The 26,374-nt window shown below is 40.3% G+C and overlaps 1 long non-coding RNA gene across 1 annotated transcript; it reads right to left on the reverse strand.

Annotated features, from left to right (window-relative positions):
* Nucleotides 1–5,965: 5,965 nt before the first annotated feature.
* On the reverse strand, nucleotides 5,966–22,653 carry LOC108282519. Its single transcript, XR_005195448.1, has 3 exons — nucleotides 22,458–22,653; nucleotides 6,313–6,417; nucleotides 5,966–6,191 (listed from the first exon to the last, which is right to left on the reverse strand). It is a non-coding gene; the product is annotated as an uncharacterized LOC108282519 (long non-coding RNA).
* Nucleotides 22,654–26,374: the final 3,721 nt, after the last annotated feature.

Raw genomic sequence — 26,374 nt, forward strand, 5'->3', positions numbered from 1 at the left:
TGAATCATAAAAAATGGTAAATCTTTGCTATTGAGATCATAGATCAGGACCCTTCCCATTCTTCTCTTCTCCAGTGGCTCTCTTTTTATCTGTCTTGTCCATTTTAGTGCAGAAATTATATCTTTTCTGCAGGATGAGGAAACTTTACTGTAAAGTAAGGGCCTATTAGGGAATGTGCTAGATGCAGCTCAGCAGTGACTTTGACACAGATTTGGAATATTAAACAAACCTTTTGGATCAGTGCCTCTCATACTTGCACACTCTGTTTCCAGATGGTGCAGCTGCAGCCCTGGAAACTGGGGAAAGCAAGTGCCATTCCGTAGGACAGAAGGGAGGCGGCCTCCTTAGAAATTAGAAGCTTGTGTGATAGTCATGAACCTCCTTCAAGAACAATCCCATTGTGAGGAAAGTTGGTATTGTGCTAAATTTTCATGGTGGAACTGTCTGGGATTTTAGGAGTGTAATATATTATTTTCTCATTTCCTTTAGAAAAAAAATAAAGGCCAGTTAGAAAGGGAGGATGCACCAAGCTAAAAATTATCTAAGTGAAACCAAACGCGCCTGAGAAAAACACGTGGACTTGGTTGTTTCCACAATCTGTTCTTCCTTTGTGAAATAAAATCAGCCACACTGCTGTGTAATAAAGATGGAGAGAGTGTTCTGCTTTTAACAATGTGCTGGGAGAATGTGTTTCTGTGCCAGCCCCTGAAGGTTATGTGATATGCTAAGTTTTGCAAGCCTGGTTCCTTTCCTGGCAAGGGAAAACTGGTAAGATAAGGGAAAACCATTTTGCCGTGGACTTGCCCCAAGATGCATTTGTAATGTTGCAGCTCCCTTAGTCAAGCTGAGCCTGGCTGGGGCTGCCTCAGGCTGTTGGCCATTCCGTTACTCTGCTATTTGGTTTTGGCAACACAATTGCTATTCAGTCCCTGGTAGATCTAGGATGGACATTGATAGTTACCGCTGAATCATAAAAAATGGGAAATCTTTGCTCTCAAGATCACAGATCAGGACCTTTTCCATTCTTTTCTTCTTCAGTGATTCTCTTTTGCTCTCTGTCTTGTCCACTTTAGTGCAGAAGTTATATCTTTTCTTCGGGATGAGGAAACTTAGCTTTACTATAGAGTAAGGGCACTTTAGGGAACGTGCTAAATGCAGCTCAGCAGTGAGCTTGGCACAGATTTGGAACACTATTAGTTTCAGTGTGATTTGCAGGCCCAGGGAAATAATGATAACAGCCTTTCATTCTGCAGTCGAAGTTAGAGAGGTTTTCCAAGTAGATGTGGATATTTGAGGTCAGGAGTAAGAGTTTTAATTAAAAATGCTTTTAAAAAATAGTTTTATGTATATACACAATTTGGAAAAAAGCATAAATACAAAAAATATCTCTTTTATAATAGCTTCACTGCTCTTGTTTTGAAGCATGCAAAGTAAAAAGTGAAACTCCCTTTTCCTTCCCTCTGATCCCAAAAGTAACCACAGCTGGCAGTTGAGCAGCCATCACCCCACCTGTTCCCCGGGCCTCTGTGTCCCACTGGACATACATGGGTAGATCTAGTTTTATAGTATTTCAGTATGTTGGGTCATACTATGCATATCGTTTGACAGCATCTCTTTTTACTTATTTTTTGACATGTGTATTTTTCCAAGTCAGCTCATATAAATCTACTGTGTACATGTGTATACTAAAAATTACTAAGTCTCCCACTTTTAATGGATCTGTAGGTTAATTTTGAGAAGTGCACATTATACATAACAAACATTTAGATCACAGAGATCATCTATTTCTCTTTCTATAAATGAGGAAATTGAAACCCAGAAAGGCTAAATGACTCCCATAATTAATAGGGAATCATGAATAGAATACATGCATATTTCCTGCTTTCTTTCTATTATCTTATGTGTTTAGGCATGAGAACTCAGTCTGTGTTATAAAAAAGAAGAGGATCTGAGAGAGCTCATGGGAAGCTAGAGAGGCAAAGAAGCCTTCATCATTCATTCCTTCACTGAGATTCTCTTCTAATTGCTAGGAACACATTGTGCAAGAAAACAGAAAACAATCCTACCCTCAGGAAGCTCACAGTTCAATGGCATGGGCAGGAGGAGACAGATATAAACAAAATTAGTAAGTAACATACATTATACTGGAAAATGATAAAATCTATGGAGAAAAATTAAGGAAGAGACAGGTGGGGTAGGTGGGCAATGTTGTAATTTTAAGTGAGGGGGTTATTCAGAGAAGCCCTCATTAACAAGGTGACTTAAAATAGCTTTATTGAGGTGTACTGACATACAAACTAACTACACATATTTGAAGTTAGTTTGTTAAATGTATACTTTTTTGATAAATGTATACACTCAAGAAGCGATCACCACAATCAAGGTAATGAACATTTCCACCACTCTCAGAAGTTTCCTCATGCCCCTTGCTCACCCATCTCCCTTACCTCCCTGTCTCCCCACACAGCAGCTGTTGGTGTGCTTCTTGTCACTATATAGTAGCTGGAATGTTCTAGACATTAATATAAATGAAATCATACAAGATGTACTTTTTTGGGAGAGATATGGCTTCTTTCACTCAGCATAATTATTCTGAGATTCAAACCTCTCATTGAGTGTTTCAATAATAGTTCATTCTTTTTTATTGCTGAGTGGAATTCCATTATCCATTAACTTTTTGATGGACATGTGGATGGTTCCTAGTTTTTGGCTGTTCTAAGTAAAGTTGCTATGTATATTCACGTATATGTCTTTGTGTGGGCATATGCTTTGTTTATCTTGGATGAAACCTAGGAGTGAAATGATCGTGTGATATAGCAGGTACAAGTTTAACACTTTTTAAGAAATTATCAAGCTCTTCTCTTTCTTTTATAAGGCAGGGTCCCACTCTGTTGCCCAGGCTGGAGTGCAGTGGTGCAATCTTGGCTCACTGTAGCCTCAGCCTCCCAGGCTCCATCAATCCTCACACCTCAGCCTCCTGAGTAGCTTGGCCTACAGGCATGTACCAACATGCCTGGCTAATGAATTTTTTTATTTTATTTTTTTTAGAGACGGGGTCTCCCAATGTTGTCCAGATTGGTCTCAAATTCCTGCGCTCAAGCGATCCTCTCACCTCAGCCTCCAAAGTGCTGGGATTACAGGTGTGAGCCACCATGCCCAACCTCCAAACTCTTTTCTAAGGTGACTGTAACATTGCCAATTTCCACCAGCAGTCCATGAGGTCTCAATTGTTGTAAATCCTCATCAATGCTTGAGGTGATCAGTCTTTTTGATTTTAGTTATTGTCAAATGTGTATAGTGGGATCTCATTGAGGTTTTAATTTACATTTTCCTAATAAATATTGATGTTGAATATCTTTTCACATGCTTGTTTGCCTTCTGCATATATATTTTTTGATGATCTCTGTGTTAAGATCTTCTGCCATTTTTAAAAATTAGGGTTGCTTTTCCCTACAGAATTTTGAGAGTTCTTTAAATGTTCTGAATACATTTGGTAGATCTTTTATCAGAAAAGTTATTTTCAAATAATTTCTCTTAGTCTATGGCTTATCTTTTCATTCCTTTAGAAATGTCTTTTGAGAGCTCTTAATTTTGACAAAATCCAGTTGACTATATTTCTCCTAGGCTTTTGTTGTGGTTGGTAAGAAATTGTTGTCTTGCTCCCAGATTACAGATTTCCCCTTGTTTTCTTCTGAAGGTTTTATAGTTTAATGTTTGCATTTAAGTTTATGATCCTTTTTGACTAATTTTTGTGTACGGTGTGAATTATGAATTACAACTCTTTAAAATTCATAATAAAGTCCAATTGTTTCAGCATTATTTGTTGAAGACACCATTCTTTCTCCACTGACTTGACTGCAACTTTGTGGAAAATAAATTGACCAGCACAAATGGGTTTATTCTGAGACTCCGTTCTGTTCTGTTTGTCTTTATGTCAATCAATACTCAAATTCAAGACTCTCTTGGTTACTGTAGCTTTGTAATAAGTCTTGATATCAGGTAATGTAAGTCCTCTCAATATATTCTTTTTCAAAGTTATTGGAATTAGCTTCTATAGGTTGTTTGCATTCCACATGAATTTTTGAATCAGCTTGTTAATTTCTACAGAAATGCCTGCTGGAGTTTTGATTCAGATTGTTTGGAATCTGTAGGTCAGTGTAGAGAGGACTGACACCTTAGCGATACTGAATCTTTTGATCTATGAAGATACAGTAGTATATGTCCCCATTTATGTAGGCCTCCTTTAATTTTCTCTCAGCAATATTTTCTAGTTTTCAGTGTATAGGTATTTTACATTTTTTCACAGATTTATTTCAAAGTAATTTTTTTCTGATTCTATTGTAAATGTGATTTCTTAAAAAGTTTAAATTTCTCATTGTTAGTTAACGCGTAGAAATACAACTGATTTTATATAACTTACATTCAGCAACATTGGTAAGCTCCCCTATTTGTTCTCATGACTTTTATTTTTTTGAGATTCCATAGGATTTTTACATAGACAATCATGTTTTCTGTGAATAAAGAATGTTTTCCCTTTTCAATCTAGACACATTTTATTTCTTTGTCTTGCTTGTTTGTACAGGTTAGAAATTCTAGTACAGAGTTGGATACGAGTGGTGAAAATGGATATCTTTGCCCTGTTCCTGATCTTATTTGGAAGCCATACAGTCTTTAACCATAAACTGACATTCTTATTACATTTAAGGATTATGTTTGGCCTTGCACGGTAGTTCATGCCTGTAATCCCAGTACTTTGGGAGGCTGAGGAGGGCAAATCACAAGGACAGGAGTTCGAGACCAGCCTGGTCAGTATGGTGAAACTCCGTCACTACTAAAAACACAAAAAAAGTAACCAGGCGTGGTGGCAGGTGCCTGTAATCCCAGCTCCTCTGGAGGCTGAGGCAGTAGAATTGTTTGAACCCAGGAGGCGAAGGTTGCAGTGAGCTAAGACTGCATCACAACACTCCAGCCTGGGTGACAGAGCAAGACTCCATCTCAAAAAAAAAGAAAAAAGAATTATGTTGGATATAAGGTTTTAAAATAAATACCCTTTATCAGGTTAAGAAAGTTTTATTTCTAATTTAGAGCAAGACTCCATCTGAAAAAAAAGAATTATGTTAGATATACTTTTTAAAAATACCCTTTATTAGGTTAAGAAAGTTTTATTTCTAATTTAATGAGCGTTTTATCAATAACACTTTGGATTTTTTCAAATTCTTTTTCTAAATCTATAGACATAATAATATGTTTTTTCTGTGAATTATTTTATTATTTTGTTATAATGAATTATATTGATAGATTTTGAATGTTAAAACAGCCTTGTACTCTTGAAATAAACCGTACTTGATCATGATATATTTATGTACTTTGGGACTTGATTTGCTGACATTTTGTTCATAATTTTAAATCTATACTCATCTGAAATATTGGTCTGTATTTTCTTTAAGTATAAGATCTTTGTCTGGTTTTGAGATCAAATTAATGCTGGCCTCACAGAATTAGTTAGGAAGTCTCCCCCCCTCTTTAATTTTATTGAAAAATTTGTGTATAGTTGGTATTATTTCTTTCTTAAATATTTGGTAGCCTTTGTATGAAGGTTTTGAACTGTAATTCCTGCTTTCAAATAGATAGAGGACTATACAAGGTTACAAATTTTTTCTTTAGTGAATTTTGGTAGTTCTCATTTCTTAACAGATTTGGCCATTTCATCCAAGTTATCACATTCATTATTATTTATTTTTTAGAGCCAAACCTGACTCTAACTAATATAAAATTTGATTTCTGGCATTGTAAATGGCATGTCACTACTTTTAGTCACAAATTGATTACAAGATATGAACAATACATTGGACAAGATAAGGAATGGATGACTCAATCCTACAACAGCATTTTAAAGTAAAAGCAGACTCGAGGGAACTTGATATAGTTATTCAAGTGGTGCATAATTAGTTAGGCCCAGGTGAGAGCCAGTTTGAGAAGCTTGGTTTTATTTGTTGGTGCTGCTTTGTTTTGCCATTTTGCCTCTAAGCTGTTTCTAGGTATCTCAGAAGCTCCGCCTCCTGGACTGTGGGTACTGTGTCCTGTACCATGGGAAACCAGTTAACCTAGAGGCAGAAGTCCCTCATGTTTATAAGTTTGAGGTCTGTATCATTAAATTGTAGGCAGATGACCTTTACCATAGCACAGACATTCTGTGAAAATAGGACATTGTCATTTTAAAAACTTGTCTTCCCCAGGAAAGGGAAAGGCCATGTTTTCCCCCAGTCTACCCTTGTGCAATCCTGGGTCATCCACTCAAGCCAATGGGGTCACCTAACAGCTCCTGGTTCACACAGAGTCAGGTGGTGGTTGGATGCAGGGGTCTGCCCCTCATGCGCAAGGCTTTATTCCAAAGGCTCCTCTGCATTTCAAAAGTTCCTGTAACAGTATTTAATGTCACTGAAATTACTGTTAGTTACAGCTGAAAAATTCTGGGGAAATATATACATGGGAAAAGAAGGGTTTTAAGTCAGTGAGCACCTGCACAGGCTGGATTGGAGCCCCTAAAGATTCTGGAAACACTCATTTAAGAATTGACTTGATGTGATTCATTGCAGGTGAACAGATACATCATCCCTTATTTTAATACAGAAATAGTATTAATGAGCCTGAAGCCCCTGGTGCAGCTGGGGCCAGAGTGTGCCCTGTTTCTGACAAGACATGGTGGTTGCATGGGTGCAGGGTGGCCGGCACCCCTCCTCAGGTGCGCTTTTTGTGGTTCTGAAGTCAGCAATGTGGGAGGGATCTCTTACCAGTCTATACAATCTGATCTTCCTGATATCATCACCTCCTCCCCAGGGAGCATCTACATTTTGGCCAAACATTAGGAACTTAATATTTAATGTTAAAAGAGAAACCGTTTAGAAAGTCTAGGAACATCTCATGTGCCTCGTGGCAATTATGAGATCCCTGGGCCCCCCTTAAACAAAGAGCTTTGTTCTTTTAAAGCAATTACCAGAAGTAAAAAAGCAATAATGCCAGTAAAAGTTTTAAAGGCACATGTGCAGGAAGACAATTGGAGTTCAGGCTATCTGTGGGTAGCTGGTGATCTAGCCATGACACAGGAAGATACTGTCTTCTGGAGGGTGAAATCTTAGTGTCCCTATAGCCATTGCTCCTGCAAACCCTGTCTGTGGTTGGCAGAGACATTAGCATTTACTTGACACTTTTACTTTGGCTGGATGGAAGGTATTACATTACTATGGAGCATCATTGCATCTTGATGTATTATTGTCTACTAGGTTGCCAGCATCTTCAACAGCAAGCTATAGTTAGGTTAGTCAAGTGATTCAGTCAGCAAAAATGGTGAGGGGCCAGGTGCCATGACTCACACCTGTAATCCTAGCATTTTGGGAGGCCAAGGTAAGAGAATGCCTTGAGGCCAGGAGCTCAAGACCAGCCTGAGCAACATAGGGAGACCCCGTTTCTGCAAAAAAATCAAAAAATTAGCTGGGTATGGTGGTGCACACCTGTAGTTCCAGCTACTCAGGAGGCTGAGGTGCCAGGATCCTGTCAGCCTAGGAGTCTGAGGCTGCAGTGAGCTGTGACTGCCCTACTGCATTCCAGCCTGGGCGACAGAGTGAAATCTTATCTCAAAAAAGAGAAAAACATGGTGAAGCATCATGAAAGAATTTTGCTTGTGAGCTGCCCTTTGGTGGTTTGGTGGCTGTCCCCCGAGGAGCATCAGACAACCTAGATCACTGATAATATGAGGCAAGGGAAATAGTAGTACTGTCTTCTAAAATAAGAACAGCTGGTTTTGACTTGGGACCAGACATGAGGAGACAAGCCTAGGTCTGGGGAACAGGCTGTGGGAAGGGTGTTCCTGGGAGCTGGGAAATCAGCCTCAGATCCACAATAAGCAGCTTTTCTTTCTCCTCAGGCAGTGGGTGTCTTCAAATGAGAGGACCCGGAGTGGCAGGTTTTTGTACCACTGAAGGCTGTGACAAAGGTTAATTAACACTCTCTGCCCCCAATCCCACCTCGAAGTAACAGCCATGTATGTGTTCTTTGGCACTTTCCTTATGGAAAATGGGAATGTATTATATAGGCTGGGTGCGGTGGCTCATGCCTGTAATCCCAGCACTTTGGCATGCCCAGGATCATGAGGTCAAAAGATGGAGACCATCCTGGCCAACATGGTGAAACCCTGTCTCTACTAAAACTACAAAAATTAGCAAGTGTGGTGGTGTGTGCCTGAAATCCCAGCTACTCGGGAGGCTGAGGCAGGAGAATTGCTCGAACTCGGGGTGGGGGTGGAGGTTGCAGTGAGCTGTGCCATTGCACTCCATCCTGGGTGAAACAGTGAGACTCTGTCTCAAAAAAAAAAAGGAATGTGATATATAATATGTATATGTATATTTGGTATGTGTGTTTATTTATCATTATATCTATATATACGGATACTCTTGCTTTTACTGGTCAGATTCCTAAGAATGAACCAACGGTTCATCTATCTATCATCTATCTATCTATCTATCTATCTATCTATCTATCTATCTATCTATCTATCTATGTGTGTGTGTTTGTGTTATCTATCTATGTGTGTGTGTTTGTGTTAATTTTTTTTCTTTTTGGCTGCAGATCATATTCTAACCAACAGCTTAAGAACAAACTGTGGTCTCTTGACAGTAATTGTGCAGGCTGTATGGCTTTTAACATAGTTTTAATCAGTAAGTATTCGTTTTCTTTTTTTTTTTTTTTTTTTTTTTTTGAGACGGAGTTTCGCTCATGTTACCCAGGCTGGAGTGCAATGGCGTGATCTCGGCTCCCGCAACCTCCGCCTCCAGGGTTCAGGCAATTCTCCTGCCTCAGCCTCCTGAGTAGCTGGGATTACAGGCACGTGCCACCATGCCCAGCTAATTTTTTGTATTTTTAGTAGAGACGGGGTTTCACCATGTTGACCAGGATGGTCTCGATCTCTTGACCTCGTGATCCACCCGCCTCGGCCTCCCAAAGTGCTGGGATTAACAGGCTTGAGCCACCGTGCCCGGCCAAGTATTCGTTTTCTTATTCTGCTTTTCCTCATTTCCCATTATCTTATGTATCCTTGTTTACATATCTTCCTAACCTTCATATTTACCACTTTTTAATAACTTTCCATTCTTTCTTTGATAGAATGGCTCAGCACAGGATGATGATCCCTCAGCTATTGGTTTTTTTTTTTTTTTTTTTTTTTTTTTTTTTTGAGATGGAGTCTAGCTCTGTCGCCCAGGCTGGAATGCAGTGGCACGATCTCGGCTCACTGCAACCTCCACCTCCTGGGTCCAGGTGATTCTCCTGCCTCAGTCTCCTGAGTAGCTGGGACTACAGGTACATGCCAACATGATCGGCTAATCTGTTGTATTTTTAGTAGAGATGGGGTTTCACTGTGTTAGCCAGGATGGTCTTGATCTCCTGACCTCATGATTTGCCTGCCTCGGCCTCCCAAAGTGCTGGGATTACAGGTGTGAGCCACCGCGCCCAGCACAGCTGTTGAGTTTAACGAGTGAGGAGGGGAAGGGCCCTTGGGAAACAAGCCTCACATTGATTTCTCTCTTCAACCTGTGAGCAGGTGTAATGGCTGGATTTACTGAAATGATAGAGAAAAAACTTCACCATTCAACTGTTTAACACAAAGTACTTGAGCATACTCTAGGTTCTTTGAGCAGGAGATCATGAAACATTTGGAGTATTTTTACTGATAGAAAAAAGTACAAGTCTTCCAATATGTAAACGCAATTGAATTTGTTAGAAATTCGAGAAAAGATGAATGAATTCTTATTTTCCAGTTATCCCATCTACAGCACATTTGAGTCTGTTTGCTGTTCTGACATCTTCCATAGTGTTTCTTTGTTTTTAAATTTATTAAGAATTTTGAAAAAGACTGTTTATTGAACTAATTAGTGCTTCAAAGAGCTTCATTCAAAGGAAGTATCTGGCTTGCAATACGGAATCACTCTATTCCTTCTATTGTCAGATCACTTGGTCATTTTGGAAAAGCTGCAGTGATACCAGAAAAAATTATTTGCTTGGTAGCTTTTGTTTGCTTCTTAGAACATCTGTTATCAAGCTGAGTTCATCATTCCTGGAGAGCAACTAAAACCCCAATCAAATGTGACTTCACTGCTCCTATCATGGAAGACGATGGAGCTGGATTGGAATGTTGAGTGTTTGCTTTTGGTTTCTGAGGTCTATTTTCCAAACCAACATGGTGAAAATAGAGTTGTACACTTTACTTTTCCAGAAAGCACTGGGTATATATGATACCCAATTGGTTTAAGAACCTCATGTTTCAGGAGGCAGCTCAGTTATCTCCCTGTAGTAACAGCCAATTCCACAAACGAATTGTTTGATATGTGGGGCTTGCAGGCCTCGTGGTTTGGGGGTGAAAACAAGAAAACCAAATTAGGGCTGGCCTGGAAACACAGCTACCCCTGAACACTCAGCTGTTTCTGATCACACGGGCTTGGCTTTGGAGACCGGGTTATAGCCTAGAGAGGACACGAGTTAAGTCCTTGATGCTATGCAGTGGAAGGACATGAAGGCCTGGTCGTGGCCTTCTAAAAATGAAGACTTATTAGTCATGGGACTCTAAAAATGAAGAACAACAACATGGAAAATACTGTAACTTAAAAGAGTGTCTAAGAGGCAAAAAAGTGATGATTTTCAAAGCAATGTAGACGAGATGTTACTTAGGAAGGTGTGAGATTGAAGTAACACCCGGCCCCTTTGGAAAATCATAGGAATAGCAATACAAAATGGAAAGGGACTGAAGGATTTGCTTCCTGTAGAGTCAACATTAACTTTGGAATTAGGTACATCTGGCTGCACTAATAATGGTTTTCCAACTCACTGTCAGTGTTTATTAAAATGCAGATTCCTAAGTTCTTGCCCAGATCTAGTGAATCAGGATCTTTGGAGGAGGTTCTTAGATATCTTAATCTTTAGTGAGCTTTCCAGGTGATTTTTATACACAGCTAAAGCTTTTAAGAGCTTACTATGCACCAGACACTGTTTTGAGTGCTCTCTATGCATTATCTCACTTAGAATGTAAAGTGATGATATGAGCTCAGTATTCTCATCTGCGTTTTATAGCCAAAGAAGCCAAGACATAGAGTGGCCATTGGACTTGCCCACAGTTACCCGGGGGTGATGGAGTCAGGATGTGAACACATGCAATGTGTCTTTAGAGTCCACACTCCCAAGTACCACGTGCCTGCTCAGCTTTTTATACTCTTCGTACTCTGGGAACTGCTAAACAAATTAATAACTTCTCTGGATGTCTATTTCCTCATTGGTGAAATGGATACAAACAAATTTAAAAATGTAAAACCTGTAAAATTAAATCTTGATAATGAGGAGACATCCCCAACCCTACTTTCTTAGGCTATGAAGAACATCTATTTGATGCAATGTTCTACATTTGTGGTTTGCATTTATGGACAAACTTCAAATATGGGAATGATAGTAATAATGAATTTAAAAAATTATTTGTATAGCATGCTTTTTTAGCTGTCCACTGTGTTGAGCGATTTCACTGTGGTTAGATCTGGATCCCTCCCAATCTTTGAAAATTTCTGTTTTCTTCATTTGATTTTTCTATATTTTAAAACTTTTAGCCTCATAAAGAAAAGATGCCCTCTTCTTGGGGTCAAATATTTAAAGGTCAACCAGTTTAAATGCAAGTATTTGTATAAGCAATAGTAAATATACCATCCCTTTGTCTATAGTGAAGAACTTTTGACCCGTGACCTGCTCACCTTTGGAAAATACATGAATGCCACCAGACCTCTAGTTGTGGTCTTGGCAAAGATAGTTTGCCAGGAATCTTTTCAGAGGATAAAGAGAATTACTGTTTTAATATTAAAATCTTTTTTTTAAGGTGACAAATCTATCCTTTTAAATTTAAGAGCAGGAACTTAATTCAACAATACACTTACAAATTTATTGCCTGTTGCTAAGGCTAAAATATGACGAGGTGACCTTTTATTAGTCATTTGGACAAAAAAAAATGGAATCTCTGTCAAGACTTTGCTTTTTCCAGCCACACAGGGTGACTCATGTGAGGTTGAAAGCAAGTAGCATTGGGCAGGACTGCCCTGGGGCACAGCTGTGACCTCTATTTTTGGTGAGTCACAAAAATAGCTGTAGTTTACTTCCACTTGTCCATTCTCATGAGGCATTTGAAAGATATGAAATTGATGAAATCCATAAACAGATTTTGGTTCGGGGTTTCAGTACCTTCCCTAGAAAAATGTTTCTTGCATGACTCATAAGTAGGCGGAGTAAGCCGCCCTCTTGTCTATCTCTAGGAGGCAAGTTGTCTCTTCTAAAAGATAAGTAATGAATGAAATTGGTGAAGTCAGGCTAGTTGAGGACCAGGCAGGGGAAAAGAGGGAATCTACTTGATCGATAACTCAAGAACACGCTATCCCTCACCCTACATAAAAAGGGGGAAATCATTGACTGATATTTAGTCAGTGAATATTTATCAGGTGTCTGCTATGTGTCAGGCCCTGGCTACACACTGTGATTTGTACAGAAAACAATAAAACCTGAAGTGGTTCCTAAGCCCCAGGAAGTGGAGCCTAGGAACATACAGTCACATACTCATAGAGCAACTGCAGAAGCCCAGCAGTGGCCAGTGCTGCCAGCAGAGGCCAAGAGCTGGGAAGCACGGTGAGGGGCTGAGCTGGATAGGACACTCAGGAAAGCCTTTCTGGAGGGGGTCATATTTCAGCTGAGTAGAAGGAAAATGTCTTCAGGGCCTGGTGGAGGTGGTGGAGGTGGGGAAAGGAATGGGGTGTCTGACGAGTTGAAAGCACTGGATGTCGCTGGTGCTTGGACATTTTGGGGTGGGGGAGGGGTCGGGTACAGATGGAGTAAATGACTTAAGCAGGAGAAGACCATGAAGAGCCTGTAGGCTTTATACCCAGAGTTGGGGTAAGCTGCGGAAGGGTTTTAGGCAGAGGGTGATATAATCAGATTTGCATTTTGTAAAGAACTTTCTGTCCACTATGTGAAAAAAAAACGCAGATGGACAGGCCAGGTGTATGGAAACAAGTTGAGAGGTTGCAGCATGGGCAGACATGGTTTCCAGGATGAGGGTGGTGGTGAGGATGGAGACAGGAACGCCTAGGAAGGGAAATCTCCCTTGACTGAGAGAGGAACCATTTACACACAGTGAGAGAAGGACGAAGACTGGATTGACTGCCAGTGTTTAAGCATCTCCAAATGGTTGGATGGTGGTTTTACTCACTCTGAGAAAGACCACTGGAAACAGACTAAGGTTGTTATTGTTGGAAATGTTATGAATTTAGAAGCATATAACGTTGAAGCGTGTCTTTCTGACAGTCCAATAGAGACCTCTAGAAAGACATCCATCTAGCTATATAGCTCTGGATCACAGAAGAGCAATCAAGATTGGACAAAGGAGTTTGGGCGTCTCTGTATGGCCATGGGTATTGATAGAGTATGGAAGGAATGAACTATAAATGAACTTTGAGAAATCGCAATATTTAATGACTGGGTGGAGGAGGATGAGCCAGCAATGAAGATGCAGGAGGAAAACCAGGAGAATACAGTTTCCTGGAAACCAAAGGAAGGTGGTATTTCTATTTCAAGGAGAGAAAATAATAGTCAATGGTGCCAAAAGTTACCGATGGTCCAGTAAGATGAGGAGGGAACAGATTCCATTGGATTTAGCAACACGGAGATTCTCAGTAACTTCAGAAAGATTAACTTCAGAAATTAATGTGAAATCCAAGGGCAGGGGCACATTTTACCCAATGCAGAATATAACAGTAGTTTTCAGGCACTAATCATGAGATTAAAGCATAGTTACATATGGACCTCTGGCTGGCTGATTTCAGAGATATGCCATATGGATATTTCTGGAAAGGTTTGTAGCTTTCCGGACAAAGAGTGAGGTGGGGAAGAAAGTAGCAAGTTTACATGTGGGGGAAAAGAAAAGTAGTCAGAAGCCCTGAGTGTTAGTCTTTGCAGCCAAAACTCAAAAGCAGACTAGCTGATCGGAGGTGCAGCTCTTGCATTTCTAAAGCTATGGGGCTAGGGTATAATTGCCAGAATCTATAAAAGTGCTAGTGCTGTGTGTTCTGCCTCGTGAAGGCGGAAAGGTGGAAGTGGGAGCCTCATCCATTATATTGCCAGCTGTATTAGTCTGTTCTCATGCTGCTATATACCCAAGATTGGGTATGTAGCATACCCAAGATTGGGTAGTTTATAAAGGAAAGAGGTTTCATGGATTCCCAGTTCAATATGACTGGAGAGGCCTCACAGTCATGGTGGAAGGTAAGGGGAAAAGCAAAGGCACATCTTATATGGCTGCAGGCAAGAGAGCTTGTGCAGGGGACACAATTTATAAAGCCATCAGATCTTGTGAGACTTATTCACTACCGCAAGAACAGTATCGGGGAAACCACCCCCATGATTCAATTGCCTCCCCCTGGTCCTCCTTGACTCGTGGGGATTTGTAGTAACAATTCAATGTGAGATTTGGGTTGGGACACAGACAAACCATATCACCAGTTCTGCGTTATACTGGGGGTAACTCTGCTTGTTTTTTTGTTTTTTTTTTTTCAATTGGGAACGAGGCTGTTCTAATAATTTATTTTTTTCCTGAGGTCATTTGCAGTTTTCAAATTGTAATAATTATGTTCATCAAGGTGAATATTTAATTTTGCCTGATCAATTAAGCTAATTTGGCATTTGCTGTCCTGTCTTCATCATTGGATGAGCTAATTTTTGTACGTTTTTTAAAAATCACAGTATTTTTTTCTCCTCACTTGCCTTTTAATCCTCTGTGTATGTGGCAGTGAGCTGTGGCTCTCCCTCACAGGGTGAGGTTATGTTTGCTCCCCTGTGGCCTTCTCTGTGTAATCATGGTCTCTATAACACTAAGGCCACAATTTTCAGGAATAAACACAGATGGAATGGATGATTCCCTGGTTTCATAAAACCTCTAAGGAACATTAGATAATGCTCATTGATAGAAGTAAAACTCAATTATCCTCCGTGCCAGTAGTTTTTATGTCTCATAAGAGATTTTCCTGGAGGGATCACTGGGTATTTTAAAGATGTTTGGAAACAACACATTGATGGAATTGTCTTCAATGGAAAGTCACTAAATGTTTGCTGATGACTTTTGTTGGGTCTATCAAAATCAATTAACTCTACTATTGTTGCATTTTGTGCTCACTTACAAAAAAATATTGAAGGGGACAAATTTTACATCAAAAGGGTAAATACTTCTGAATACTGAAAACTCTGAATTCTAGAAGAATAGAAACTTTGAAAATCATTCCTCAATGGGAGAAATAATTAGGCAATTTTGATTACTTTATATTTTTCTGTGGGAGTGGAATAATGAGAAATATAGTGATTTAAGCTGACTCAGAGTATGATGAAAGAAACATTAAATTTCTTCTGAGTCTCACTCAGAAGGGAGTATTTAATTAAAAATTATATTGAAATCTGAGGATGCTATGGAAGCTGTTAAAAGTTTTTGTACTGGAATATGTATAACACATATTTTGCACAGGAAAAATGTAATAGTCTATTTTTTGACATGATATTTATGATATAAAATGTAATAGGACACAACCACAACTTCAATGTTTAAGAGAAATTAAATGAGATCACGGCTGTAAAGTTTTCAGCACAGTGCCTGGTGCACTGTGCATGTAGATGGCAGCTGGTGTTACAAGCCTCTCTCTTCACTCAAGAAGTCTTCACTAGAGCAATGCTGGTGACACGTCTGCATGTCATGGGAACCTTTGGGAATCTTATGCAAGCCAAGTGTCTTTTCTCAAGACAAGCTGTATACTCACAAAGGCCAGGTACATTTACCCAAACTGACTGTCTTAGCTTGGGACATTAACCAATAGTGGTTGAGCATGAGATGCAGTTTGTTCGCAAGGTGCTTCAGCCGTTCTGTGGTGAGGTTGCATATTGAGTAGTTATCAGTTGACACAGCTGACATTTTTTCAATGTCATAAAAGATTCTTTTCAGAATTCTTTTCAGAATTCTTTTCTTAATTCAGAAATTAATGTTAAATCCAAGGGCAGGGACACATTTTACCCAATTTTTTCAATGTTTTACATTGAAAAAATGTCGGATGTGTCAACTGGTAAAACCAAAGGGGATGTGTTGTAAGACTCAATCAGTAAAACAAAGGGGTTGTATCATAAGAGGGAGAAGGGAAAGACGTGCATGGAGAAGAGGGCAGAGACAGAGAAGCTGTATCATGGGAATAATGGCATCAGTGGAGAGGCAGTCGTGGGCATCTGCTGATGAAGGGTGCTCATGTCCCAGTAAGATGAGGAGAGGCCATGAGCTGTGCAGTGCTCAGACAGTACAGAGCCTATTTCATTTCTCCACTAGGCCTAGCTGTGTAGCTTCAGAGATGTCCACTGAGTTTTCTTTCTTCATAATCATAAACCTCCAACACCTAAGGCTGTGCTTCTCAAAATTTCCAATTTAAGTGCTCCACAGTCTGATAGCTCAGATGGGGAGCCTTGGAGCTCTGGAGATCCTGGCTGGAGCTTCAGGCAGCAAGCTCCTTCACTTTTACTTAGGATCTAAAAAGTGTACCTTAATTCATACTTCAGTCTATAATAAGTTTATTTAATGGGGGAAGATTATCATCCAGAAGACAGATCCAGTAAGAAAATGTGCTGCTATTTGAGTACCACATTCGGAGAATTGATTTGAGCAACATGGCACGTCTCTGTTCTTTACAAACTAAATGGCCAGAGAACAAGATGACCTTATTTTTTCCCAGAAAGTGGTGATGGTCATTTGCAGTCTCTTGTAAAGATTGAAAGGGGGTCTGTAAGGCAAGCTACAAGCTCCCCTCATGCAGCTGGTCCTGGGATCCTAATTAATATTTATCATTTTCTTTCTTACTGTCCATCCATGATTCTTCACCAGTAACCAACATTTCAGCTGGTGAGTGATTTGACCGATGGTATAAGCCAGGCCTTTAGCCCTAAGGGGTCTGAACTCTTAGTCGCCTTGCTTTCATAGGTGTGTGATTGAAGACATTGCTATTTACAGTTGGCACCAAGCATGAAGCACCTTGTGGGGCTGTAGGCAACACTGCAGCTGTGGAGATGCATAAACTACACTTGGCATGGCAGCTCTCTGTGGACAGTAGTGGTTCAGAGTCCTTGATATTTTGCTGTTTTCATGTAATGTTTCTTAGGTGCATTTCCAAGTAGCAATAGAATTCACACATGAAGCAGTTAATTTTTAGCTTCTCTACTTCTCTATAGTGTTTTAAGTATGCTAATATGCTACAATTTCTTTAGTGAGTGTTCAACTACAAGATATTTATCTCCATAGTATTTTTTGGCTCACAGCTTTTGGGATTCAGCGTTCTTGGGCAATACTTCTCCGTGGTCTTTCCAGTTGAATATTTGAAAATACAGTGAAAATAATTACATCTCAGACAAAAAAAATCTACTTGTTGTTATATCAGTTAATAAAAAAGAGGATATAGACATAAAATTTCAAAATTGGAGGTTTTAGTAATCATCTAAAGTTATTTCACAGATTAGAAAATAATTCCAACGATTTAATGATGTGTTTTACCGTAATCATAAGTTGTGCAAACATATTGATAAAAACCATTAATATATGTTAAATACCATGCTAAGAATTTTATTGATATTACCTCATATAATAATCATCTATGGTTATCCACAATTTATAGATGACAAAATATATCCAATCAGTAGTAGAGCTGGGACTCAAAACTGAGACTGTGGAGACAGCAAAGCCCATCTCACAAGGCCAGCGAGAAATCAGGTCAGCTTCAAAGTGAAGGCATTAAAAGATGTGCAGGAACACCCTTGGGTGTAAGATGGGCCCCAACCATCCGTATTTATGCTGAACTTACCGAAATGTCAAACATTAAATCCCTTTAAAAACTGTCCTCAGCTAAGTCCAAGAACAAGAACTGGATTTCACCACATAGTCCGTATGTTTTCAGCCCTCCAATTCTTATAGAAGCATTTTGAAAGCACTTTCACTCCAAAACAAGTTAAAAAGATTGCTCTAATCAGCAGCTCAACAGTTTAAACTACATACTGGCTTAATGAAATATTTAGATCACAGTTGGATATTATTTATCTATTGAAATATTTTCCACAAGGATATCATTTTTGTGAGATAGATTAGGAAATAGACTAAGGTAAAACATCTGAGAGATGGGCTCATTCGCGGATAGAATTTATTGTATTTTCTTTGGAGCTGTTGTGGGATAATGAGGAGGAATGGAAACATGCATTCACATAACAATCGTGTACTCATTTATCAAGAAAGAATTCAGCTGGTGCTATGTGGCAGACATGCTGTTAGTTGCTGTGCCTGCAGAGAGTGCAAAGTACTGTCTTCTTAGTAAAGTGCAGATTGGTTTTAAAATGTCACTGAGGAGGTATTTCCATAGTTCGTCTGTAGAAGCAGGGTTTTTATAAGTTTCCTATTCTGCACTATTATTCTTTAATAGTTATAACAATTATGTAAAAGGACTAGGGATGTCATCTTTCAGTTTTAGAATGTTAGATTTGGAAGTACATCAAGGTCACCTTCTTCATTCCACAGATAGGGAACTGAGGCCAGGAAGCAGAGTGACCCAGAAAAGTTTGCAGAACAATTTAGGGGCACAGACAGGAGTGAAACCAAACCTCCTTACTTCTACCTTGTCCTTATTTTATTACACTACTGAAAATAAAGTCATAAATGTTATCTTCAAGGGTAAAATCCATTGTAACCCATTCTATATATATAATAAGTTATGAATATCTCCTGAAAAGCTCATAACTCTCCAAATAATCTCCATAGGTTGAGCATGCAATGCCAAGAAGGTCTTCATTATAAACTAAATAGTTCATTAAGATATTAAATCCAATACCTGCTTTGTATTTTTTAAATGAAAAAGTGTAACAATTGATGATTCAGTTAATTTGATAAATGTTCACTATAAACAATAAATTCCTACAAATTTTATAAGTTTTGGGGGTGCATTTTGAGGATATCTGGAGCAACAAATAATTATTTCGTTTTAGATTATATATTGTATATATAACAAATATGTGTCAAATTATGTATAACATCTGGTTGGCCCTCTATACTTGTGGGTTTTACATTCACATATTCAACCAACTGTGGATCAAACATATTTGGAAAAAAAGGGATGATTATATCTGTACTGAACATGTACAGACTTCTTTCCTTGTAATTATTCTCTAAACAATACGGCATAACAACTCTTTGCTAACATTTACATGGCATTAAGTATTTTAGATAATCTAGAAATGATAGGGTACAAGTCCTAAAGAAAGACTACCAGTTAAGCCAATAAAGTGATATTAAAGATAATAAATAACTGATAATTGTAAGATCACCGCCACAAATAATCCCTCAGTGACTGAAACTTGAACATAAATTTGTAATATGAATGGTTCTTCCAAAGAATCTCACATACTCTAATTTGGCGGTGATGGGTAACCCTGTAGGATTTTGAGGCAAAGACTTTAAAATGAAGAATAAAGTGAATATTAAAGAGAACACAGGCTTTTTGTGGTCTTCTGAATTAGTACATGGGAGGATGTGCATAGGTTATATGCAAATACTACACCACTTTATATCAGAGACTTGAGCATCCATAGCTTTTGGTATTTGAAGGGGTTCTTGGAACAAATCTCCCACCGACCACAAGAGGCAGCTATATGTGTTAAATCTTGGTCACCTACAAATTTGGATGTCTTTCCTTCTTCTATCATGTGTATATATATATGAAACCGACTCTGATATTTACATGCAGATAGCTGGTCTAATGGGAAATAACACTATTTCCCACTGAGGCTGAGGAACAACATCTGTCAGAGGTGAGAAGATTGGAAGATTGGATTGGGCCAGGAAGTATTAATATTTGAATCTTGATGAATTGCAACAGTGGCTTCAGCCAATTCTGCGAGGTGCTCTGGGGCCGGGTTGGCTCTTCAGAGTTGTCCAGCCTTGAGACAAGTGGCCCAGGCCTCTAAATGTCCCCAGCCCCTGTCTAGTCATTGGAAAGGAGATGTCTCTGGACATGGAACACAAGTTTGGGTGACATGGCTTTTGTTAGCTGAGGGCAGTCCCTGGAGGAGGTTTCAGCGGCTGACAGTCCAGCAGCTGGAAGGGTGAAAGGCACAGCCCGAAAAGAGTATATGGACAGCCATGGAGAGAATAGGAGTTGGCCTAGGACCTGTCTGCTGCTCTATAAAATAATCTTTAAAAAATGAGTGACCGAAATAGCATTGAGAAGATGAGACTTGAGGCAATTGGTGAGTAGTTGTTACTATACTTAAAATAGTTAATAAGGCTGAAGGTAGAGAGATGAGTTATAATTTGGACATGTCTCCTTTTTACGTTTTCTGACAAAGCAATCCAGATTCTTTTGCTGGAAGAGAGATGTTTAAATGGCATAAGGCATTTCCATGATTTGTCTGGAGCTGTGGCTGGGAAGCCCAAACAGGCAACGGCTGCAGATCAATTGCTTCACTGAAAAAAATTTTATTTGATATTAACTTCTTAGGCAGGACTTTGGAAAGTGGCCCAGTTCTCTACTGACTTACCAAATGCCTGGAAAATGAGACTTAAAAACAACAATGTAAATCAAAGAGTTAGGGCTGGGAGGACAGCTAGAGTTCTTGAAGATAAAGCTTTTCCTGTGCAGTTTGGTATCACAGCTTGATGAGCAATGCATTTGTGAGGTTGATCCTGCTTAAGAGTAGGATGCAGAAATTAGGAAAGAAATTAGGAGTTCTAAAGAGGATATTTATAGATTTAGGAAGGTAAATAGTTCAAAATGTCAACTCTGAAAATTAAAAAAAAAATCTCAAAAGTTTTATATTCATCATTATGGAAATAGTGTTTATCTTTTATCCAAGTCATAATCACAAGATATTATTAGAGATATTTGTGACATATTGAAATAGTCTTGGGCTCCAGGATATTCAAGGTCAGAAAACTGTATCATAGCTAGGATCATTGAGAGAAAAGAGGGTTTTTAGCCTGGACTCCTTCTAACAAGAGAGCTGATGATGGCCTTTGAATATGAAATTCTGACATGCACAAAAGAAAATAAACTTATTTACATTGTGTTGCTCCAGAGAAAAGAACAGGAAGCAATGAGAAGACACAGGGAGACAGATTTTGATTCAACCTAAGAAAGCACCTTCTGACATTAGGATCAGGGCCTCCTGGGGAAGTGGCTCCCCTTCCACTGGAAATCCTCACGCAGAGACAGGTGACTCTCTGCGGGGATGCCGCGGAGGTGTTTTCCAGACTGAATCGGACAGCAGGCCATATATCTGCTAAAGGCCTTCCTTATCCTGGGATTTTATTACTCTGGGTCCTCAGAGACGAATTTTTCAGCCTGATTCCTTTTTGTTTTCAGTCATCACCTGACTAGGTTGGTGTGTAAAGGGGGCTCTTGTTCTACATGGCCTCCTCCCTTGTATATCTGATGTCGGTGCAGCCCAGAGAAGAGGGTAGGGCCTTGTAATAGAAGAGTATGAATTTGGAATCAGGCAGCCTTACGTTTAAATTCCAGCTGTTATGTTGCCTCATGTAAGTCATGCCACTTTTCTAACCAATTTACCTGCATAATACTTAAGTTAAGTAATACTTAAGTAATGATACTTGAGTTAGGTGACAGGAATTATTTGAAAGTGCCTAGCTTCCAGCAGGTGTCCACAAATACAAATTTCTCTTTTTCCAGGACTCTACATGTTTCTCTTCTGATTGTAGTTATTACATGATCACACATAATATTCAAGAACTCAGCTCCCTCTGGTACTTCCTTCTGCCAAAACTGAGGCTCAGAGATTCACTGTGGCTCAAAAAAGACAGGAAGGAAAATAGAGAGGCCAAGAGGCAAAGCACAGCCTGGCCTGGTGTTTCTTACTTTCTTTAGAACCCAGCACATCACCTTTCCGACTAAGTCGCCTGCCTTAGTCCTTACTTCTTTTTATAACATCATCATTGTCCACATCATCTGGCCCCTGGTCTCATCTATCTTGGGCAGGTGGCTGAAAAGTCAAGCTAGTGTCCCTGGGAGATATTACCAGGCTTCCTGCAGGGAAGACAGGAGCATGGATGACTGGAAGAGCCAAGAACGGGATGGAGTATGGTGCAAGGAACAGGGGCAGGTTGAGCATCCCCATCACACTGCGAAGTCCCCTGAGATGGGACCTCCATCCCTGTTGCCTCTCCCAGTACCCTGCACATGCCTGATGTTGGGGGAATAGATGGATATGGAAATCTGTCACTTTAGTAGAGTTCGGGAAATGCTATTCTAAAAATTTAAAAGAGATAACAAAACCCTGATAGGACATTTTAAATGAGAGAGAAAAATGTAAATACTTACAAGGAAATCAATACAGTTCCCCTGTGATTATATTGTTGAAAATAACAGAGACGCTTTTCATGACTTGCTCAGCTTTTGTTTGTATAAATCTGAAGCTATGACATGTGTCACTATGAGGGAAGACCCTTTTACCGGTTCTATGTGCTGATGCCCTGGATATCCCAGGGTCTGTTACTGATAGCTGAGACCTGCAAGCCTCTCTGGATGGCTGCTGTGGGGAAGGGAGCTGCTTCCATTATTTCTCACTTCTCATTGTGACATCACCATTGTCTACCTGATCTGCCTCTGGTTCATTCTGCAGGCCCCAACACCTTAGGGAGGTGGCTGAAAAATAAAATCAGTGTCCCCAGGAGATAGGGAAGTCCCTCTGCATTGAAGGGAACTGGGTTCTTGGTATCCTCTCCTATAGTCCTGGGGCAATAACTGACTGCCTGATGTGTAAAAAAGAAAAAAAACAAAAACCCCTGAATTCATGCCTCAAGACTGAGCAGACTCTGTGATACAGTTTATTCCCCAGAGGCCCCATGGGATTAGGCTGACGCCCAAGTGCATCGGAGACCACATCCTTTTTCACTTTTCTTCCCCCTTTCCCAATATGGCCCCCACCAACCCCTACAAGTTTCTTGTGAGCTCACTCCATTAATACATATCTTGCACAAACATCCCCTTCTCAGATTCTGCTCCAGGGAACTGTACCTAAGACACTGTCACCATCTATCTCTCAATGCCACATACCTGTCATCCCACACAGCAAAAGGAATCCCACCTAATAGGATAAAAGCACAACTGCAGACACACTCACTGCCCCCGCAACGAGGAGACAAAAGTCTCATCTGGGGCCGGGTGCGGTGGCTCACGCCTGTAATCCCAGCACTTTGGGAGGCCGAGGTGGGTGGATCACGAGGTCAAGAGATCGAGACCATCCTGGTCAACATGGTGAAACACCATCTCTACTAAAAATACAAAAAATCAGCTGGGCATGGTGGCACCTTCCTGTAATCCCAGCTACTCAGGAGGCTGAGGCAGGAGAATTGCCTGAACCCAGGAGGCGGAGGTTGCGGTGAGCCGAGATCGCACCATTGCACTCCAGCCTGGGTAACAAGAGCAAAACTCCGTCTCAAAAAAAAAAAAAAAATAGTCTCATCTGGAGAGGACTTTTTGAAACCACTGTCCTTGGAGCCTGTCACCTCTGGGTGAGACCATTTCCCACTATTTCTGTTTTAATTTTTCACATTTTCAAAATGAGAAAAACAGTGGGTGCAATGGCTCACATCTGTAATCCTAGCACTTTGAGAGGCTGAGATGGGAGGATCACTTTAGGCCAGGAGTTTGAGACCAGCCTGGGCAATATAGTAAGACCCCATCTTCACTAAAAAAGAAAAAAATTAACTGAGGATGGTGGGATGCACCTGTAGTCACAGTTACTCTGGAGGCTGAGGTGAGAGGGTCTCTTAAACTCAAGAATTTAAGGCTGCAGTGAGCTGTGACTGTGCCACTGCACCCTAGCCTGGGTGATGGAATGAGATCCTGTCTCAAAAAAATAAAATTAAATTAATAGGCCTGGCCCAGTGACTCACACCTGTATTCCCAGCAGTTTGGGAGGCCGAGGTAGGTGGATCACCCAAGGTCAGGGGTTCGAGACCAGCCTGGCCAACATGGTGAAACCCAGTCTCTACTAAAAATGGAAAAATTAGCTGGGCATGGTGACAGGTGCCTGTAGTCCCAACTACTCAGTAGGCTGAGGCAGGAGAATCGCTTGAATCCAGGAGGCGGAGGTTGCAGTGAGCTGAGATAGCTCCATGGCACGCCAGCCTGGGTGACAAGAGTGAAACTCAATCTCAAAAAAAAAAAAAAAATTAATAAAGGAGGAAGGTTGAACAAATCACCAAGATCATGTCACATATTGCTTGAGACTGGAGGCTTCTACAGGGACGATGAAGTACATGAAACGACTGACAACTCTCATAAATGTTAATTTGCTGATTAATCTATTTGGTAACAAAGTAAATTACCTGGCCAGCCAGAAGGACTGTGGCAGACTCTCCCCTCTGGGAGAATTTTGCTTGGCCACTGTTCTTCCAGAGCATCTGGGAGGTTTTCTCTGTGGAGGTGGGACAGGGAGGTATTAGTCGCTCTCAGCTTCCCCTTACCAACATTGTTTATACCTATGCTTAAACATTTCGGGGGCTGTTAGTTTGAGGGATTTTTCTTGCACAACCATTCATGTAAAACCATGGTCAGCTGTCTGCCAGTTTCATTTTTGGGAACTGTATCTGTCAGGAATGTTGTTGACACATCTTTGTGACTCTCCTGGCTGGCTACACTCCCAGGGCTGAGCCATACCTGTGAGTATTCTGATTTTTAGAGGAAATTCTGGGGCTCCACCTATTTTCATGATTTTTTTCCTTAATGACCTCAGAGCATGAGCAGGAAATTATGGATTGGACTATTGGCATGGATTTTAGGGTATATTTCTTCTCAAATCTGCTTTGGAGTCTTGCCAAAATGTTGCATCACAGCCAATTGAGTATTTCAAGGGGAGGCATCATTTTTACTTGGTGATGGAGAAGGTACATTCTGAAGGGCTTGCTAACAGTTCTGGCTCCTCCTATGTATCCTCATTCCAGTTGCTGGTAGTCTTCAGTTTTTGAATCAGTTCACAATCTCAATCTCTCTCTCTCTCTCTCTCTCTCTCACACACACACACACACACACACACACACAACCCTGTGGCCACCACAGTTTGGCCAAACTAATAGTGGATGCTGTGCTCTGGCCCTCTGTGTCGGTGGGCTGTCCTCTATTCTCTCTTCTGTTGACTTCCGCTGAGCAGTGTGGACTGAGGCTTGCCATGTCTTTTACCGTTACCAAAAGCTATGAAAAATCAATGACTCAATCCGATATTCAGGCATTTAAAATGATGAATTCCTCTAAAATCTCACTATCTGATGAAGTAAGACGTCGGATTCCCAAGAAACAAGACATACTGCCATAGTCAAATGTGCATTGTGGCTCTCTATTCCAGGACAGTAACTTCTTGCTGGTCCCAATCCATTTTTTCTCTGTAACCCCATTTTGAATGCCAATTTTCATGTTAGTTTCAGTGATTTGACAGCAAGTGATAGAAATCCTCACAATGTGGTAGAAATCTTCAACATCTAGAGAAGACTAAAATAGGATACAGTAGAATCTCCTGGAATTTTAGGGTAAGAGTGAACTTAAGCCTCTGTTCCATTTTGTGTTGCCGGGAAAACAACTCCAAAACGCAGTGGCATAGAATGACCGTTTTATACTCTTCTGAATGCTGTGGTTGAGGAATTCAGACAGGACATGACAGGGATGGCATCGTTTGCATGTGCTCCACAATGTCTGGGCCTCCGCTGGAGGACTCAGAGCCTGGGGATATGGAGGGCACCTGGGAACTAGAGTCCTGGAGATGTCATCATCTCTGTGTGTGTTGTAGTTGATGCTGGTTGTCAGCAGACCCTAATTTGGGGCTGTCACTGGAACATCTACATGACCTCTTCATGTGGTTGGGCCTCCTCACAATATGGTGGTCTAAGATGGTCAGACTCTTCATAGAGTGGCGCAGAACTCCAAAGGCAAATGCCTCAGCCGAGAAGGCAGAAGTTGACTTGCCTTTTGTGACCTAGCATTAGAAGTCACACAGCATTAATTCTGCTACATTCTCTTGGTTACAAGCGAGTCACAAGCCCAACCAGACTCAAAAGGAGGTGAACTGGACTCTTAAAGGGTAAATGAATGGCAAGGTCTTAGAAGAGCATAGGGAATGGGAGATGATACTGGTTTAGCCATCTTTAGAAAACACAATCTAGAGCTTCCCCATGATATAAAAATCAGTATTTGGAAAACCGTCAGGTACATGAACAGTTTCTTTACATATTCTTTCATACTTC

This window comes from Cebus imitator, unplaced genomic scaffold (genome assembly GCF_001604975.1).
Source record: "Cebus imitator isolate Cc_AM_T3 unplaced genomic scaffold, Cebus_imitator-1.0 Scaffold242, whole genome shotgun sequence".
In the NCBI taxonomy this organism is placed as follows: domain Eukaryota; kingdom Metazoa; phylum Chordata; class Mammalia; order Primates; family Cebidae; genus Cebus; species Cebus imitator.